Below are 20,447 nucleotides of genomic sequence, written 5' to 3'. Positions count from 1 at the left end.
ACAATGGAACTAGTAATGTTCTGTTAATTTTTTAGAAAGTAAAATTAATTACTTAGTGTTACCTGTTATTTGGTGTCTGTCTGGTTTTCTTGTCTTGTTTACATAAGTCGCATTCCTTAGCTCAGACCTGAATGAATAGAGTGATAGAAAGAGAAATCTTGTGTCTGTCTTAGCCTTGTAATACAAAATGGGGTCACCTCTATTCCGTGGGTGACTGGCAGTATACACTTTTAATTTCTGTCTTAAAGCAAAATGTCTACCAGTATAAATATACTGACAGCATTAGGGTCCCTAATGCCTCCTCTGTGACATTGTGGGAGGTGGAGAGATAAGCTCTGCTACCTCCAGTTTAAATGCTATCTATACATATTGTAACCAATTGTTAAAGGAACACTGGAGTGCAGGAGTTGCTGTTTAGATCCTGGGTTCCCTCTCCATCCAGATTAAAGGTGATTTTACTAAGCTTTTTTCCCTCGCTGTGGTTAGCTCCGCCACCCTGGCAGATATCAGTCTGAGACCCATATTGCCATATCAAGTGTACCCCCTGATGGTTAGCCCTTCTTCTATACAATTATAGGACTGCACAGTCTTGATGAACCCACACGAAACGGATAGGCTGCAAAGTAGGGACCTTCTTACTATTTATCATTTATCTAAATTTGAAAATTAACAGATTTTATAGCATGATATTTTTGTTCTGGTGTTGTGCAAGAAAATACACAATACTCTATTGACATTGTATATTTACATGTCCATGTGGTGTGCTCATTTCAGCACTGTCTGAGCTTAGCAAGGCTAGTGATCAGTTGTACAGTGCTAGAGCCCTCATTTTTACTCACATGTTGGGGTTGTCACAGACACACACACACGCACAACCTTACACTCTAAGGATTAATCACAAAGTACAATAAATCAATCAGCACTTAGTAGATGGTTCCCTTATCTACTCAATAATTTAAACTCAATTTAAACACACATAGTGGACTAAAGAGAGTGTCTGCTAATATGTAGCTGCTATGGCAAAACATAACAATGTCTGACACTGTTAGTGAAGTTTCGCAGGCAGTATCATGTTACGGGCCTTGGGATTTTTCAGGCCAATTTCTCTGCAGTGTAGTCTTTGAAAAATGGTGCAATCACCATGGAAACCAGTGAAAGAGTCTACACTTTTATATGTTTGCACCATTTCTTAGAACAGCACTCTTTGATAATACTCCCCCGACATTTCTGTCATCGGACTGCTTTCCATTATTTGGTTATGGCTGTATTCACGTCAATACTTACAGGGCCAGACTTGGACTAACATCCAGCCCGGGCAGTTAAAGGCAGAGGGGTGGGCCAGAAAGGGGGCGGGTTATGCCATCACCAATGACAAGCTCCCCTCCCGCCAAATATGAGTATGCATGTGTGTTTGCTAGAGTCTAGTGTCTAGTGTCCCCAATAGTGAGATACCAGAGAACAAAAGTGGAACATAGCTGTTAAAGTGTGTTTGGCATCTTATTATATTTATACTTTGATATTTAATATGTCCGTGAATAAACCCCTAGACTACGTTTCAAAGTTTTAGCATAGTAAGCTTTTTGGTTGTTTAAAAGTTTGAACTTACAGGGAATTATAATAACATAATATTTTTATAAAGGGGTGGGGAAGATAATATTAACCCCTTAAGGACGCATGACATGTGTGACATGTCATGATTTCCTTTTATTCCAGAAGTTTGGTCCTTAAGGGGTTAAACACAAAACATCACATCACACACACACACATCGGAAACAGGGTGACTTAAACATAGGAATAGTCTAGGGTCCTACATAAAATGTCCATATGAAACCCCAGGCGATGGTGACTACCGTCACAAACGTTAAATTGTGATTTATGTCTCACTTTGTTTTAACCCTTACCCCAAGGTTAAAATAGCTTACCTAACCCTAATTTGGGAACCATTAGTTTCTTTAATGGTTGGATATTATGACATTTTGTTTTGCTTTGTTCACGGTGTCGCCAATTGAAATGCCCTTGATTTCGTTGTTATTTCTGATTCTTGCTGCCAAAGGTTCTAGGGTCATAATGTAAAGAAGGGGGGCCAATGACAGCCCTGTCTGGTACCATTCCTAAATTTAAACCATTGGGAGGAAAAGTCCTGCCCCACTATTTTGACTGATGGTTCAGAATACAAGGCCATAATAAAAGGATTAAAGGTTGCATTATAGATAGGATTATGGGTAGGATTAATGGTTGTCAGGGTACCTGTGGTCTCTACCTCCGAAAGAGGTAGAGACTTAGCTGTTCCTCCATCCAGACGGTCTGATGGCTCCCTTCCCCGCGGTCTATCCGGTCATGCTAGGCCGGCCGCGAGGGAGTGACTGCCTTTTACACCATCTAGGCAGGAAGTTGTCATCAGGACACTCCTCCGGAACGACCTGTCACTCAATTGCTGCAGGACCAATCAGGACGCCTCGGAGGCGTGGTTACTGCTCTGAACAGGGTATTTAACAGAGCTTCCTTCATTAGCTCATTGCCCTGTCGTGGTTCTAGCTTGTTCTAGTCACTCAGTGCTTGTGTATTCTATTATCCCTTTTGGTTTTGACCCGGCTTGTTTACCTTACTCTGCTTATCTCTGTTACCCTTGATTCGGCTTGTCTCTCGCTTACCTGTCTTCCGTTACCCTCGACCTCGGCTTGTCTTTGACCATGCTATACTGTACTACTTACGTTAGTCCGGCCATTCTAAGGTCCGGTATACGTATCTGGCTACTGTTTGTACTCTGCGTGTTGGATCCCTGTCCCGATCCTGACATTACGACAGGGCCAATGGATCCTGCAAGTACAAACAGTCAGCTGGCTTCTCCTGATCCTAGGTTTGAAGCCATGGATCACAGAATGGATCAGATGGCGCTTGCGCTACAGGCTCTGTTATCTCGTGCCAATAACCCACCAGAGGAGATACGTAATACCCCTGTTTCTCCTGTCGGTTCAGGTCTAGAGGTAGCCACAGTGGGTGCTTCTTCTCGCATTACCCCCCCAGTACGCTATGGTGGGGCTCCTGAGAAGTGTCGTGGTTTCTTAAACCAAATTAGTATCCACTTTGAATTGCAACCTCGCTCTTATCCTACAGATAGGGCAAAGGTAGGATTTATTATCACCCTACTTATTGAGAAAGCTCTGAGATGGGCCAACCCATTATGGGAGAACGATAACCCATTAGTTTATAACTATAACGCCTTTGTAACTGCTTTTAGAAGAACATTTGACCCTCCAGGTAGAAAGGTTAATGCAGCCAGATTACTGTTGCGTCTGAAACAGGAGAACCAAACACTGGTGGATTATGCACTAGAGTTCAGGTCTCTGGCGTCAGAAGTCAAGTGGAATGAGCAGGCGTATATGGATGTATTTTTGAATGGCTTATCTGAAGTAATCCTTGATGAGGTTGCTACCAGAGAACTCCCTGAGAATTTAGAGGATTTAATTTCGTTCATCTCTCGTATAGATGAACGTTTAAGAGAGAGACAGAACACTCGAGAGAGGAACCGGAGACCTTCTTTTAGGTTAGCCCCCTGCTTTTCCAAGTCCTGACTCCACGGTATCTTTGCTTCCTGAACCTATGCAGATAGGGTATACCCGCCTCTCTGAGGAGGAAAGACAGTACAGGAGAAGAGAGGGTTTGTGTATGTATTGTGGAGCTAAGGGTCATTTACTCTCGAACTGTTCTAACCGCCCGGGAAACGCTCGCACCTAAGTCTCTCTAGAGGACAGGCCTTGGGTGTTTCTATTTTGTCCTCTACTCCTAATTATAAAGATCACAGGCTTCTGCTACCAGTTTCCTTAACTTGCGGGAGGGAAGTAGTAAGGGCTATGGCTTTGATAGATTCCGGTGCTGCTGAGAATTTTATCGACCAAGCCTTTGCTAGTAAAAACAATTTCCCATCCCAGCTAACGGCCCTTGGCCGTTGAGGCCATAGATGGTAGACCACTACTAGACCCTGTTATCTTTCGTGAGACCATACCCATTGAGTTAAATGTTGGTATCCTACACGTGGAGAATTTATCTCTTCTGCTCATTTCGTCTCCTTCCGTTCCCATAGTTCTGGGGTACCCATGGTTGAAAGAACATAACCCTATTATCGATTGGGAGTTAGGGGAGATACTCTCGTGGGGCCAGGGTTGCCAGGATCGGTGTTTGTGCAAGGTTTCTCCATTAGCTAATATTAACATACAGGAGAATCCTACTCAGTCCACAGAGAGACAAATACCAGACCTTTACCTAGACTTAAGGGCAGTGTTTGACAAGAAGAATGCCGATTCTTTGCCGCCACACAGGTCATTTGACTGTAAAATTAAGCTTCTACCCGGGACTATGCCTCCGAGGGGCCATGTATATCCTTTGTCTGTTCAGGAAAACTCGGTTCTAGAGGAGTATATTCAGGAGAATTTAGAAAAGGGATTTATCAGGAGGTCTTCTTCTCCGGCCGGGGCGGGGTTCTTTTTCATTAAGAAGAAGGATGGCACGCTGAGACCTTGTATCGATTACCGAGGCTTGAATAAAATAACTGTCAGAAATGCCTATCCTATCCCACTGATTACCGAGTTATTTGATCGTCTTAAGGGCTCCAAAATCTTCACCAAGTTAGATCTCAGAGGGGCTAACAATTTGGTGAGAATCCAGCAAGGTCACGAGTGGATGACGGCATTCAATACCCGGTATGGCCATTACGAATACACTGTTATGCCATTTGGACTATGCAATGCTCCTGCAGTATTTCAAGATTTGATTAATGAGGTACTTAGGGAGTTTCAGCATGATTGTGTTATTGTGTACCTGGACGACATACTAATACACTCTAAGGAGATTGAGACTCACCATAGACAGGTCAGAAAGGTGTTACACAAACTTCTGCAACATGGTCTATACTGCAAATTGGAGAAGTGCAGTTTTGATCAGTCTCAGACAGACTTTCTTGGGTACGTGATTTCTGGGGAAGGTTTTAAAATGGATCCTGTAAAACTCCAATCTATTTTAGACTGGCCTTTGCCCAAAGGACTCAAGGCTATCCAAAGGTTTCTTGGTTTTTCCAACTACTATAGGCGCTTCATTAAGGGTTACTCCTCTATCATTGCGCCTATTACCAATATGACCAAACAAGGGGCTGATACTAAGTTCTGGTCTGAGGAAGCTCTTGGTGCTTTTAAGACTGTCAAGGAACTTTTTGCCTCAGCTCCCATTCTAGTCCATCCTGATACGACTCTGCCTTTCTTGCTCGAGGTCGATGCTTCTGAGACAGGAGTTGGGGCTATTCTGTCTCAAAGGTTAGGGGTGGATAAACCGTTACACCCTTGTGGTTTCTTCTCTAAAAAAATTTCTGGGCCTGAGAGCAGATATGACATCGGGGAGAGGGAACTGTTAGCGGTCATTAAGGCTTTAAAGGAGTGGAGACATTTACTGGAAGGGACACTACACCCTGTTACTATTCTAACAGATCATAAGAACTTGTCTTATATTGGGGAGGCGAAGCGCTTGTCCGCCAGGCAGGCTCGCTGGGCCTTGTTCCTCACTCACTTTAATTATGTACTTACGTATAGACCTGGTTCTAAGAACTCTAAAGCCGATGCATTGTCTCGTCAATATGAACCATCCACTATAACTGAACCACTTCTGTCCTCCATAGTTCCTAAGGGGAATATCATCGCGAACACGAATCTCAGGATTCACTCTCCTTTGCTTTCTGAGATCATGAAGTTTCAGCATTTGGCACCCAAACAGACCCCTGGGGATCGACACTTCGTTCCTGCCGCTCTCCAACTGGAGGTGCTACGCTGTCTCCATAACAGCAAGGTGGCTGGGCATCCTGGCATCCGCAAGACTTATGCGCTGGTCTCTAAAGATTTTTGGTGGCCTGACTTACGCAAGGATATTAAAGAATTCATCGGGGCATGTGAAGTTTGTACCAAGACCAAGCTACCCCATTCGCTTCCATGCGGATTTCTGCACCCTTTAGAGGTTCCTGAAAAGCCTTGGTCCTGCCTGGCAATGGACTTCATTGTTGATTTGCCTATCTCTAAGAAGCAGACTGTCATCCTCACTGTGGTAGACAGATTTACTAAAATGGCTCACTTCATTCCCTTACCTAAACTCCCATCTTCGCCCGAATTAGCGGAGATATTCGCCAGGGAGATTTTCCGTTTGCATGGGATACCTTCCCAGATTGTCTCTGACAGAGGCTCCCAATTTGTTTCCCGTTTTTGGAGATCATTCTGCTCCCAACTAGGCATCAAATTGAATTTCTCCTCTGCCTATCATCCTCAGTCCAATGGAGCTGCTGAACGCACTAACCAAAAGGTTGAACAATATTTACGTTGTTTCGTTTCAGAACACCAGGACGATTGGGTCGGTTTGATTCCTTGGGCGGAGTTTGCACATAACAATCTCATTTGTGATTCTACGCATTCTAGCCCTTTTTTCTTGAATTATGGCTTTCATCCTTCCATCCTTCCTTCGGAGTCTTCTTCTCAAGGGATACCGTCGGTGGATGTTCATGTTGCCAATTTAAGAAAGTTGTGGGATCAAACTCGACAAATCCTTCTGCACAATTCTACGCTGGTTAAAAAACACGCTGACAAACGTAGAAGGGCAGCACCGTTGTTTGTTGCAGGCGATAGAGTATGGTTAAGTACTAGAAACATTCGGTTAAAAGTGCCGTCCATGAAGTTTGCTCCTCGATATATTGGACCTTACAGGGTACTGTCTCAAATTAACCCAGTTGCGTATCGTTTAGCGTTGCCTAATGCCTTACGCATTCCTAATTCATTTCATGTTTCCTTGCTAAAACCATTAATATGTAACAGGTTCTCCTCCACAATCGCCCCTCCCCGCTCAGTTCAGGTGGAGGGTCAGGAGGAGTATGAGGTCAATTCCATCGTTGATTCTCGAATCTCCCGGGGGAAACTGCAATATCTGGTCGATTGGAAGGGTTATGGTCCTGAGGAGAGAAGTTGGGTACCTCAGGAGGAGGTGCATGCTCCCCGTCTCCGCAGGGCGTTTCACTCTCGATTCCCTTCTCGCCCTGGTGTATTCCGCCCGGTGGGCGTATCTGAGAGTGGGGGTACTGTCAGGGTACCTGTGGTCTCTACCTCCGAAAGAGGTAGAGACTTAGCTGTTCCTCCATCCAGACGGCCTGATGGCTCCCTTCCCCACGGTCTATCCGGTCATGCAAGGCCGGCCGCGAGGGAGTGACTGCCTTTTACAGCATCTAGGCAGGAAGTTGTCATCAGGACACTCCTCCGGAACGACCTGTCACTCAATTGCTGCAGGACCAATCAGGACGCCTCGGAGGCGTGGTTACTGCTCTGAACAGGGTATTTAACAGAGCTTCTTTCATTAGCTCATTGCCCTGTCGTGGTTCTAGCTTGTTCTAGTCACTCAGTGCTTGTGTATTCTATTATCCCTTTTGGTTTTGACCCGGCTTGTTTACCTTACTCTGCTTATCTCTGTTACCCTTGATTCGGTTTGTCTCTCGCTTACCTGTCTTCTGTTACCCTCGACCTCGGCTTGTCTTTGACCATTCTATACTGTACTACTTACGTTAGTCCGGCCATTCTAAGGTCCGGTATACGTATCTGGCTACTGTTTGTACTCTGCGTGTTGGATCCCTGTCCCGATCCTGACAATGGTTGGATTATAGATAGGATTATGTGTAGTATTAAAGGTTGGATTATAGATAGGATTATGAGTAGGATTAAAGGTTGCATTATAGATAGGATTATGGGTAGTATTAAAGGTTGGATTATAGATAGGATTATGGGTAGGATTAAAGGTTGCATTATAGATAGGATTATGGGTAGTATTAAAGGTTGCATTATAGATAGGATTATGGGTAGGATTAAAGGTTGCATTATAGATAGGATTATGGGTAGTATTAAAGGTTGGATTATAGATAGGATTATGGGTAGTATTAAAGGTTGGATTATAGATAGGATTATGGGTAGTATTAAAGGTTGGATTATAGATAGGATTATGGGTAGTATTAATGGTTGCATTATAGATAGGATTATGGGTAGTATTAAAGGTTGCATTATAGGTAGGATTATGGGTAGGGTTAAATGTTGGATTATAGATAGGATTATGGGTTGGATTAAAGGTTGGATTATAGATAGGATTATGGGTAGGATTAAAGGTTGCATTATAGATAGGATTATGGGTAGTATTAAAGGTTGCATTATAGATAGGATTATGGGTAGTATTAAAGGTTGGATTATAGATAGGATTATGGGTAGTATTAAAGGTTGGATTATAGATAGGATTATGGGTAGTATTAAAGGTTGGATTATAGATAGGATTATGGGTAGTATTAAAGGTTGCATTATAGATAGGATTATGGGTAGGGTTAAATGTTGGATTATAGATAGGATTATGGGTAGGATTAAAGGTTGCATTATAGATAGGATTATGGGTAGGGTTAAAGGTTGCATTATAGATAGGATTATGGGTAGGGTTAAAGGTTGCATTATAGATAGGATTATGGGTAGGATTAAAGGTTGGATTATAGATAGGATTATGGGTAGGATTAAAGGTTGGATTATAGATAGGATTATGGGTAGGATTAAAGGTTGGATTATAGATAGGATTATGGGTAGGATTAAAGGTTGGATTATAGATAGGATTATGGGTAGGATTAAAGGTTGGATTATAGATAGGATTATGGGTAGGATTAAAGGTTGGATTATAGATAGGATTATGGGTAGGATTAAAGGTTGGATTATAGATAGGATTATGGGTAGGATTAAAGGTTGGATTATAGATAGGATTATGGGTAGGATTAAAGGTTGGATTATAGATAGGATTATGGGTAGGATTAAAGGTTGGATTATAGATAGGATTATGGGTAGGATTAAAGGTTGCATTATAGATAGGATTATGGGTAGGATTAAAGGTTGCATTATAGATAGGATTATGGGTAGGATTAAAGGTTGCATTATAGATAGGATTATGGGTAGTATTAAAGGTTGGATTATAGATAGGATTATGGGTAGGATTAAAGGTTGGATTATAGATAGGATTATGGGTAGGATTAAAGGTTGCATTATAGATAGGATTATGGGTAGGATTAAAGGTTGCATTATAGATAGGATTATGGGTAGGATTAAAGGTTGCATTATAGATAGGATTATGGGTAGGATTAAAGGTTGCATTATAGATAGGATTATGGGTAGGATTAAAGGTTGCATTATAGATAGGATTATGGGTAGGATTAAAGGTTGTATTATAGATAGGATTATGGGTAGGGTTAAAGGTTGGATTATAGATAGGATTATGGGTAGGATTAAAGGTTGGATTATAGATAGGATTATGGGTAGGGTTAAAGGTTGGATTATAGATAGGATTATGGGTAGGGTTAAAGGTTGGATTATAGATAGGATTATGGGTAGGATTAAAGGTTGGATTATAGATAGGATTATGGGTAGGGTTAAAGGTTGGATTATAGATAGGATTATGGGTAGGGTTAAAGGTTGGATTATAGATAGGATTATGGGTAGGATTAAAGGTTGGATTATAGATAGGATTATGGGTAGGATTAAAGGTTGGATTATAGATAGGATTATGGGTAGGATTAAAGGTTGGATTATAGATAGGATTATGGGTAGGATTAAAGGTTGGATTATAGATAGGATTATGGGTAGGATTAAAGGTTGCATTATAGATAGGATTATGGGTAGGATTAAAGGTTGCATTATAGATAGGATTATGGGTAGGATTAAAGGTTGCATTATAGATAGGATTATGGGTAGTATTAAAGGTTGGATTATAGATAGGATTATGGGTAGGATTAAAGGTTGGATTATAGATAGGATTATGGGTAGGATTAAAGGTTGGATTATAGATAGGATTATGGGTAGGATTAAAGGTTGGATTATAGATAGGATTATGGGTAGGATTAAAGGTTGGATTATAGATAGGATTATGGGTAGGATTAAAGGTTGGATTATAGATAGGATTATGGGTAGGATTAAAGGTTGGATTATAGATAGGATTATGGGTAGGATTAAAGGTTGGATTATAGATAGGATTATGGGTAGGATTAAAGGTTGCATTATAGATAGGATTATGGGTAGGATTAAAGGTTGCATTATAGATAGGATTATGGGTAGGATTAAAGGTTGCATTATAGATAGGATTATGGGTAGGATTAAAGGTTGGATTATAGATAGGATTATGGGTAGGATTAAAGGTTGCATTATAGATAGGATTATGGGTAGGATTAAAGGTTGCATTATAGATAGGATTATGGGTAGGATTAAAGGTTGCATTATAGATAGGATTATGGGTAGGATTAAAGGTTGCATTATAGATAGGATTATGGGTAGGATTAAAGGTTGCATTATAGATAGGATTATGGGTAGGATTAAAGGTTGCATTATAGATAGGATTATGGGTAGGATTAAAGGTTGCATTATAGATAGGATTATGGGTAGTATTAAAGGTTGGATTATAGATAGGATTATGGGTAGGATTAAAGGTTGTATTATAGATAGGATTATGGGTAGGGTTAAAGGTTGGATTATAGATAGGATTATGGGTAGGGTTAAAGGTTGGATTATAGATAGGATTATGGGTAGGGTTAAAGGTTGGATTATAGATAGGATTATGGGTAGGATTAATGGTTGGATTATAGATAGGATTATGGGTAGGATTAATGGTTGGATTATAGATAGGATTATGGGTAGGATTATGGGTAGGATTATGGGTAGGATTAAAGGTTGGTTTAGGGTCAAGATTAGAGATCAGGTTATACATGTGGGGTATCATGGTAGTTGAGAACAGAAGCAGAATACAAATATAGAGTGTTTGCACTAGTGGAACACGAGTGGAATTCCCCCCAAATAAAACAGACTGCAAGAAAATGAAATCATTTGACCTAGGTTTTTTATTAAATGGTGAAATGAGAAGTGTGAAAGTGCTCTTAGACACATAGCCTGGGGGCTGGATGTTCTACAAATATACACTTTGTGTAGCGGTTTGGGATACTGTTACTGCTATAAAAGTTGTAATCTCAGCATTGCCAAATACTGCAATGTTTTAGCGTTAAAACTATATTCCATTCTTTGTTGTATAGTTTTAAATACCGATCCGAGATATATGTTGGGCATTTAACCATCATTTCTAATTAGTGAATTTATATTTAGTTAGTTCTCTTTAGTGGCACTTTGTGGGTAGAAATTGAGTATTTGTTGTCTTTTAATATGTAATTCCCATTTATTACTGCTTAATAAATACATATAGGGTTTAAACAGAAGCCCTATTTCTCCTTTATGAAATGGCACTATACGTGGTAAGTGGTAACGCGTTTCAGGTCTCCGGTTACAAAGTTATTTAATTTACCCTTATTGCAGTGCTGCCCAACTCGTCGCGGCTGGCTCCACCCACATTCATTGGCTGAGATTATCATCAAATTTGACCATCTCAGACTATCCCACGGGAAGGCACTGGGAGGCTATTGCGCCTTTGCGGTATAATGCTGCGTCAATCAGCATCTCCTCGAACAGATACATTTAATCAATGTATCTCTATGGGGAGCGGTCAGGGTCTCCATGCAGAGCATGTACCTTCCAACAGCACATAGAACTCATACATGACCAAACCATGACAGAGACACTAACTGGCTCTGTGTTATTATTATCTGCCATGTCTCATTATTACCCAGCACATAGAACTCATACATAAGGTGTTACTTACCTTCCAGGACCTGGCTGTGTTACTTACCTTCCAGGACCTGGCTGTGTTACTTGCCTTCCAGGACCCGGCTGTGTTACTTACCTTCCAGGGCCTGGTTGTGTTACTTACCTTCCAGGGCCTGGCTGTGTTACTTACCTTCCGGGACCTGGCTGTGTTACTTGCCTTCCGGGACTTGGCTGTGTTACTTGCCTTCCAGGACCTGGCTGTGTTACTTACCTTCCAGGACCTGGCTGTGTTACTTGCCTTCCAGGGCCTGGCTGCGTTACTTACCTTCCAGGGCCTGGCTGCGTTACTTACCTTCCAGGGCCTGGCTGCGTTACTTACCTTCCAGGACCTGGCTGTGTTACTTGCCTTCCAGGACCTGGCTGCGTTACTAACCTTCCAGGACCTGGCTGTGTTACTTACCTTCCAGGACCTGGCTGCGTTATTTACCTTCCAGGACCTGGCTGCGTTACTTACCTTCCAGTACCTGGCTGCGTTACTTGCCTTCCAGGGCCTGGCTGCGTTACTAACCTTCCAGGACCTGGCTGTGTTACTTACCTTCCAGGACCTGGCTGCGTTATTTACCTTCCAGGACCTGGCTGCGTTACTTACCTTCCAGTACCTGGCTGTGTTACTTGCCTTCCAGGGCCTGGCTGTGTTACTTACCTTCCAGGGCCTGGCTGCGTTACTTACCTTCCAGGGCCTGGCTGCGTTACTTACCTTCCAGGACCTGGCTGTGTTACTTGCCTTCCAGGACCTGGCTGCGTTACTTACCTTCCAGGACCTGGCTGCGTTACTTACCTTCCAGGACCTGGCTGTGTTACTTACCTTCCAGGACCTGGCTGTGTTACTTACCTTCCAGGGCCTGGCTATGTTACTTACCTTCCAGGGCCTGGCTGTGTTACTTGCCTTCCAGGACCTGGCTGTGTTACTTACCTTCCAGGACCTGGCTGTGTTACTTACCTTCCAGGACCTGGCTGCGTTACTTACCTTCCAGGACCTGGCTGTGTTACTTACCTTCCAGGACCCGGCTGTGTTACTTACCTTCCAGGACCCGGCTGTGTTACTTACCTTCCAGGACCTGGCTGTGTTACTTACCTTCCAGGACCTGGCTGTGTTACTTACCTTCCAGGACCTGGCTGCGTTACTTACCTTCCAGGACCTGGCTGCGTTACTTACCTTCCAGGACCCGGCTGCGTTACTTACCTTCCAGGACCCGGCTGCGTTACTTACCTTCCAGGACCCGGCTGTGTTACTTACCTTCCAGGACCCGGCTGTGTTACTTACCTTCCAGGACCTGGCTGTGTTACTTACCTTCCAGGACCTGGCTGTGTTACTTACCTTCCAGGACCTGGCTGCGTTACTTACCTTCCAGGACCTGGCTGCGTTACTTACCTTCCAGGACCCGGCTGCGTTACTTACCTTCCAGGACCCGGCTGCGTTACTTACCTTCCAGGACCTGGGTGTGTTACTTACCTTCCAGGACCTGGCTGCGTTACTTACCTTCCAGGACCTGGCTGCGTTACTTACCTTCCAGGACCCGGCTGTGTTACTTACGCTGTGGAGGAGTAGCCCCCTAATCTTCTGTAATGGCTTCTTCCCAAATCCAAAATGGCGGGTCCGGACATCATACGTCATAAAGCTGCGCCGAGCGGCTGTTCCGTGTGGCGGGCGGTGAGTAAATATGTGTATCGGCAATCACTGCTACACAGGGCGGCCAGTCCTGGATTACTAATAGACTACAACTCCCAGAATTCCACGCAGGGCAGAGACTGGCAGAAGATTGTGGGAGTTGTAGTCCATGAAGGCCGAGGTTGGACACGGGGGGGGGGGGGGGGCACTTCAACAAATAGAAGGGACTTTCTCTTATACAACAAAGATACAATGGAGACCCAGAGTAAATAGAATTATATAGTGCGAGAACCAGGGACTGTGTGTGTAAGGTATAATGTGTGTGTGTGTGTGTGTGTGTGTGTGTGTGTAAGGTATAATGTGTGTGTGTGTGTGTGTGTGTAAGGTATAATGTGTGTGTGTGTGTTATAATGTGTGTGTGTGTGTGTGTGTAAGGTATAATGTGTGTGTGTGTGTGTGTGTGTGTGTGTAAGGTATAATGTGTGTGTGTGTGTGTGTAAGGTATAATGTGTGTGTGTGTGTGTGTAAGGTATAATGTGTGTGTGTGTGTGTGTGTGTTATAATGTGTGTGTGTGTGTGTGTGTGTGTGTGTAAGGTATAATGTGTGTGTGTGTGTGTGTGTGTGTGTAAGGTATAATGTGTGTGTGTGTGTGTGTGTAAGATATGTGTGTTTGTTATAATGTGTTTGTGTGTGTGTAAGGTATAATGTGTGTGTGTGTTATAATGTGTGTGTGTTATAATGTGTTTGTGTGTGTAAGGTATAATGTGTGTGTGTGTGTGTGTGTGTGTAAGGTATAATGTGTGTGTGTGTGTGTGTGTAAGGTATAATGTGTGTGTGTGTGTGTGTGTGTGTGTGTAAGGTATAATGTGTGTGTGTGTGTGTGTAAGGTATAATGTGTGTGTGTGTGTGTGTGTGTGTGTGTGTGTGTAAGGTATAATGTGTGTGTGTGTGTGTGTGTGTAAGGTATAATGTGTGTGTGTGTGTGTGTAAGATATGTGTGTTTGTTATAATGTGTTTGTGTGTGTGTAAGGTATAATGTGTGTGTGTGTGTGTGTGTGTAAGATATAATGTGTGTGTGTTATAATGTGTTTGTGTGTGTAAGGTATAATGTGTGTGTGTGTGTGTGTGTGTAAGGTATAATGTGTGTGTGTGTGTGTGTGTAAGGTATAATGTGTGTGTGTGTGTGTGTGTAAGGTATAATGCGTGTGTAGCGGAATGCATTAAGCCTGTCCTGTACCATTCCTATGTAACTGTGTGTAGCGGAAACCCTGTTGTTGGCTGTCCCCTCTCTGTATTGTTTTATTGCCCTCATCTACCCTACCTTGTCCCTAAAGACAAATACTGTTCCTGGCCCTTGGATTACTTCGGAGCAGTGTTGCAACTTTAAATGGGCACTTCGGATACAGTCGAAGTGCCGAAGTAGTCGAAGTTGTCGAAGTGAACGGCATCGAACAAAGGACCACGTGGCGGCGGCCATTTTAACGTCAAACACCGCTGACCCTTACCATCACCTCCACTTCGACACTTCGACTAAAGTCGAAGTACAGGCCACACTTCGAACGGGACTTAGCCGTTTTTATGCCAGAAATTGACCGACCGCACAGCCCAAATCCATTGAACTGGTTTGGGCAGGAAAATGTGCTTGCGGTCGGTCATAAAGGGACCTCCAGCTAACTTTTTATCTACTGGAGGGATTGGGATGATTTTTGAGAGTGTTCCTAATTGATGTATGCCGATTAAGAAAATGTATGTTTTATGTTTGTGACACAAATATTGTAGAAGTTATAAATATTGTGTAAAAGTTATGTTTTAACTGTATGAATAAGTGGATTACCTCTCAGGCTATTTTACACCTCCCCTGTGGGCGGTCTTATATGTGTAAGATGGAAATAAAAGCCAGACTGGATGTGCCAGCCAGCAGTTCTGCTCCTGATACTGTGTGTCGTCCAGTTATTGGGAGTGCTGTTGGGATATTGCTGTATTGTTTTACCTGCTGGAAGTACTACTCTATGGATCTATAATACTTGTTCCTGAGCCTCACTGGGATCTTAAGTGGAGAATAGCTGTGGGATATCAGCTCTCCGCTACAGTGTGTGTGTGTGTGTAAGGTATAATGTTTGTGTGTGTAAGGTATAATGTGTGTGTGTGTGTAAGGTATAGTGTGTGTGTGTAAGGTATAGTGTGTGCGTGTGTGTGTAAGGTATAGTGTGTGTGTGTGTGTAAGGTATAGTGTGTGTGTAAGGTATAATTTATGTGTGTGTGTAAGGTATAGTGTGTGTGTGTGTGTGTTATAATGTGTGTGTCATGTAGTGTGTGTAAGGTATAATGTGTGCTTATGTCATGTATGTTGTGTGTGTATATGTCATGTATAGTGTGTTTGTGTCTGTATAGTGTGTGCGTGTAAGGTATAATGTGTGTGTCGAGTATATTGTGTGTATAGTGTATGTCATGTATAATGTGTGTCTGTGTGTAAGGTATAATGTAGGGTGTGTGTATAGTGTGTGTATGTCATGTATATTGTGTGTGTGTGTGTGGCGTTCCACCGCCACAGAGTACCATGCCCACTAAGTGTTCGTATAGTTTTTTTCTTTGTATTTAGTGTTTCCAATGTTTATTCTCACGATTTTACCTTGTACTTTGTGTTTCCCCATGTATCTATATGTAATTGTGTTGTATTCGTGTGTTTTACCTGCTCCCTGTTCGGGAGAGCTCGTACGAAGGGGTTCTGTTTGGCTCCCTAATGATACCCCATTTAGAATGTCAATTTAGAACGTTCACACCTCGTAATGAGGTGTGAAAACCGCAATCTGCAAGGGAAACGAGCGGCGCATGCTTCCCCTGGGTGGCCGCCGGTTCATATAACCGAACGCCAACCAGGGCAGCAATTGTATCCCGAACCAGTGTGTGCACACTGTTGCAGATCACCTTACCTGCTCTCAACGGAGCTATGGTCACTGTTTCTCTTACCTCCCCCCCCTCCCGGCCAGGAGATACGAGGCTGGACCCGTGGAAGCCCAGGAGAGCGCTCTCTGCGGTGTATACCTACGTGGGGATATCCACCGGAGAGGGGGCCGAGCACCAGCAGGGAATCTCTGGAGCTGTGAGTCGGTCTCCATTCAAACTGGGTTTGTGCCATTCTCCTGATGAACGAACACTGTGCGCTGATTGTTTGCTGTGGGGCACAGGTGACCAATCTGAGAAAGAGCGCTCTTTCAAATGAGGTTTTGGGCAGGGAAATACCCCTCTCCTCCCCGAGCACAGATTGGTGCAACCGAGTTTCGCGCCCTTTCTTCGGATTGGGCGGCAAAACTCTTCTCCTCCCCTGAGCGCTAATTGGCACGATTTTGGTTTTGCGCCTTTTCAGCTGATCGAAGTTTGAATTCACTGGACTCTGGACTAAACCAAGAAACTTCATGGAACTCATTTCGGGGATGTACAGAGCCTCGAGTCCCAGACTCGACAATAATTTCTCGGGCTCTGTACATCCGATCTCCCTGTTTTTGCAGGGATCCTAGTGGACCTATCTAGCGATGTATGTTTCAACCATGTAACCCCTTCCCAGGGAGCCGGCCCCAAAGGTTACCCCCCCGTATGGAATATGTTTTAATGTGTGTCCCTGTGTACTGTGGTATCTCCCAGAGCGGGTGATTGCTATCGGTAACCCAACCCCCTTCTGCCTGGGATTGTATTGTACTGAATGGAGACCCCCTGCGGGGTCTGTGCATAAAAGCTGTGTGTTCCAAATAAAGATTGGCAGTGTTTTAAACCTCCAGAACGGTGTGGTGTCTGGTTACTGGAGGGAAGGAAGATTTAACCCCCGTGTCTGCTGTTCCAGCTTGCAGGGGATGCAGCGGGGAAAGTCCTTGTAAGGACTAAAAGAGCTAGTTTGCCCAGCAGTTTCCCAGTTCCAGCTAGGAATCAACCCCTCTGGCAGAGTTACCCAGCTGGGGTACAGGGAGCTCCGCTACAGTGTGTGTGTATGTATAATGTGTGTGTGTGTAAGGTATAATGTAGTGTATGGAATGTATAGTGTGTGTGTGTGTGTGTGTATGTAATGTAATGTATAAGGTGTGTGTGTGTGTGTGTGTGTATATATATATATATTCTGTCTATTTATATTGGCATAGGAAAAGTCTAAACATTTAGTATTTGATACTCCTACTTCTCACAGGAGTGTAGACACTAAAAAAAAATCTACTTGTTCCTCACGACAAATTATATGTTCTAACACACAAAATAATTTCAATTCGAAAGTATTGTGTGTTGTTTGCTGGCTGTGTGGTAATGTGTGCTGCCTGTGTACAATATGTGTGAGCGTGTGCTGGCTATGTACAGTGTGTGAGCGTGTGCTTGCTGTGTACAATATGTGTAAACGTGTGCTGGCTGTGTACAATATGTGTGAGCGTGTGCTGGCTGTGTACAATATGTGTGAGCGTGTGCTGGCTGTGTACAATATGTGTGAGCGTGTGCTGGCTCTGTACAATATGTGTGAGCGTGTGCTGGCTGTGTACAATATGTGTGAGCGTGTGCTGGCTGTGTACAATATGTGTGAGCGTGTGCTGGCTGTGTACAATATGTGTGAGCATGTGCTGGCTGTGTACAATATGTGTGAGCGTGTGCTGGCTGTGTACAATATGTGTGAGCGTGTGCTGGCTGTGTACAATATGTGTGAGCGTGTGCTGGCTGTGTACAATATGTGTGAGCGTGTGCTGGCTGTGTACAATATGTGTGAGCGTGTGCTGGCTGTGTACAATATGTGTGAGCGTGTGCTGGCTGTGTACAATATGTGTGAGTGTGTGCTGGCTGTGTACAATATGTGTGAGCGTGTGCTGGCTGTGTACAATATGTGTGAGCGTGTGCTGGCTGTGTACAATATGTGTGAGCGTGTGCTGGCTGTGTACAATATGTGTGAGCGTGTGCTGGCTGTGTACAATATGTGTGAGCGTGTGCTGGCTGTGTACAATATGTGTGAGCGTGTGCTGGCTGTGTACAATATGTGTGAGCGTGTGCTGGCTGTGTACAATATGTGTGAGCGTGTGCTGGCTGTGTACAATATGTGTGAGCGTGTGCTGGCTGTGTACAATATGTGTGAGCGTGTGCTGGCTGTGTACAATATGTGTGAGCGTGTGCTGGCTGTGTACAATATGTGTGAGGGTGTGCTGGCTGTGTACAATATGTGTGAGGGTGTGCTGACTGTGTACAATATGTGTGAGCGTGTGCTGACTGTGTACAATGTGTGTGAGCGTGTGCTGGCTGTGTACAATGTGTGTGAGCGTGTGCTGGCTGTGTACAATATGTGTGAGCGTGTGCTGGCTGTGTACAATATGTGTGAGCGTGTGCTGGCTGTGTACAATATGTGTGAGCGTGTGCTGGCTGTGTACAATATGTGTGAGCGTGTGCTTGCTGTGTACAATATGTGTGAGCGTGTGCTTGCTGTGTACAATATGTGTGAGCGTGTGCTTGCTGTGTACAATATGTGTGAGCGTGTGCTTGCTGTGTACAATATGTGTGAGCGTGTGCTTGCTGTGTACAATATGTGTGAGCGTGTGCTTGCTGTGTACAATATGTGTGAGCGTGTGCTGGCTGTGTACAATATGTGTGAGCGTGTGCTGGCTGTGTACAATATGTGTGAGTGTGTGCCGGCTGTGTACAATATGTGTGAGCGTGTGCTGGCTGTGTACAATATGTGTGAGCGTGTGCTGGCTGTGTACAATATGTGTGAGTGTGTGCCGGCTGTGTACAATATGTGTGAGCATGTGCTGGCTGTGTACAATATGTGTGAGCGTGTGCTGGCTGTGTACAATATGTGTGAGCGTGTGCTGGCTGTGTACAATATGTGTGAGCGTGTGCTGGCTGTGTACAATATGTGTGAGCGTGTGCTGGCTGTGTACAATATGTGTGAGCGTGTGCTGGCTGTGTACAATATGTGTGAGCGTGTGCTGGCTGTGTACAATATGTGTGAGCGTGTGCTGGCTGTGTACAATATGTGTGAGCATGTGCTGGCTGTGTACAGTATGTGAGTGTGTGCTGGCTGTGTACAATATGTGTGAGCGTGTGCTGGCTGTGTACAATATGTGTGAGCGTGTGCTGGCGCAGACCCTCATTTGGACCTCCTTTGCAAAGTAAATTATTAATGTACTCTTTGCCCTTTAATAGCGTGCGTGTGCTATGGAATTTTTTAAAGCAAGTACCGCGCTGTAATACAGGAACTTGTGACCATCCCACTGAAATCATCAGAAAACCGACCCAAACCCACACATGTTGTTTTGGACATGTTTGATTTCTTACTTTTGTTGGGCTGCACATGAAATGTTCTGCCATGCGGTATGTAGTCTCCATATGCAGGAAGGAAAGGAAGGCCACTCTTTTGGGATTCCTGCAACATTTGAATTCTACATTCTGGAGGGCAGCACTTTTAACAGATGATGCCTCCATCTCACCATAGACATCAGTGTGTCACTAATTAAAATACCCATAATCCATCACATCTATCCCTTTTACTCCATGGTGACGCAGATAGAAATTACCAAAGGTATACAAGCAAAAAAAGGCGCTTACAATAAAATAAATGGTAAAACAACGTGATCATATAGAAATGTTAAAGAGGTACAAAAAAGGTAAAATAAACAGCTGCGCCTTTTAGTGAAATAGCTCAAAAGACACCAAAGTATTACATCAAAAGTTTATAAAAGTGCGCTGTACCTTTAAGATATATAGTGAGTAGATCTGAGGAAGCCGCCGAGGCGAAACGCGTCATCACATGGTCGTACAACGCTCGTATTCCAGGAAGTACTCCCCATTGCTACTGCAGCTTGGAAACTGCAAGTTTTTAAAGACTTCTTTGGGGTGAAAGAGCTGAATCACTTGATGTGATTTTTTTTCTCTTGTTTATAATAAAGAGAGAATTTCTTCATATCCAGTTGCCATCCTGGTCATCTACAATCTCTCAGTCCTAAGTACGAGGACCAAAGCCAGACAAGTTAGAGCAGACTTTCACTGCGCTCTCCTTGGGAGTTTATATCATTTGCTTACATTACCTTCTGTGGTGTTACAATATTACACTATATTTTCTCTGTTCTTCATCCATTATGTCTCAATGTAACTCTGG

The sequence above is a fragment of the Pelobates fuscus genome, chromosome 10, assembly GCF_036172605.1.
Source record: "Pelobates fuscus isolate aPelFus1 chromosome 10, aPelFus1.pri, whole genome shotgun sequence".
NCBI lineage: Eukaryota > Metazoa > Chordata > Amphibia > Anura > Pelobatidae > Pelobates > Pelobates fuscus.
The sequence above is the reverse complement of the archived record's forward strand: the minus strand, read 5'-3'. Positions refer to the sequence as shown.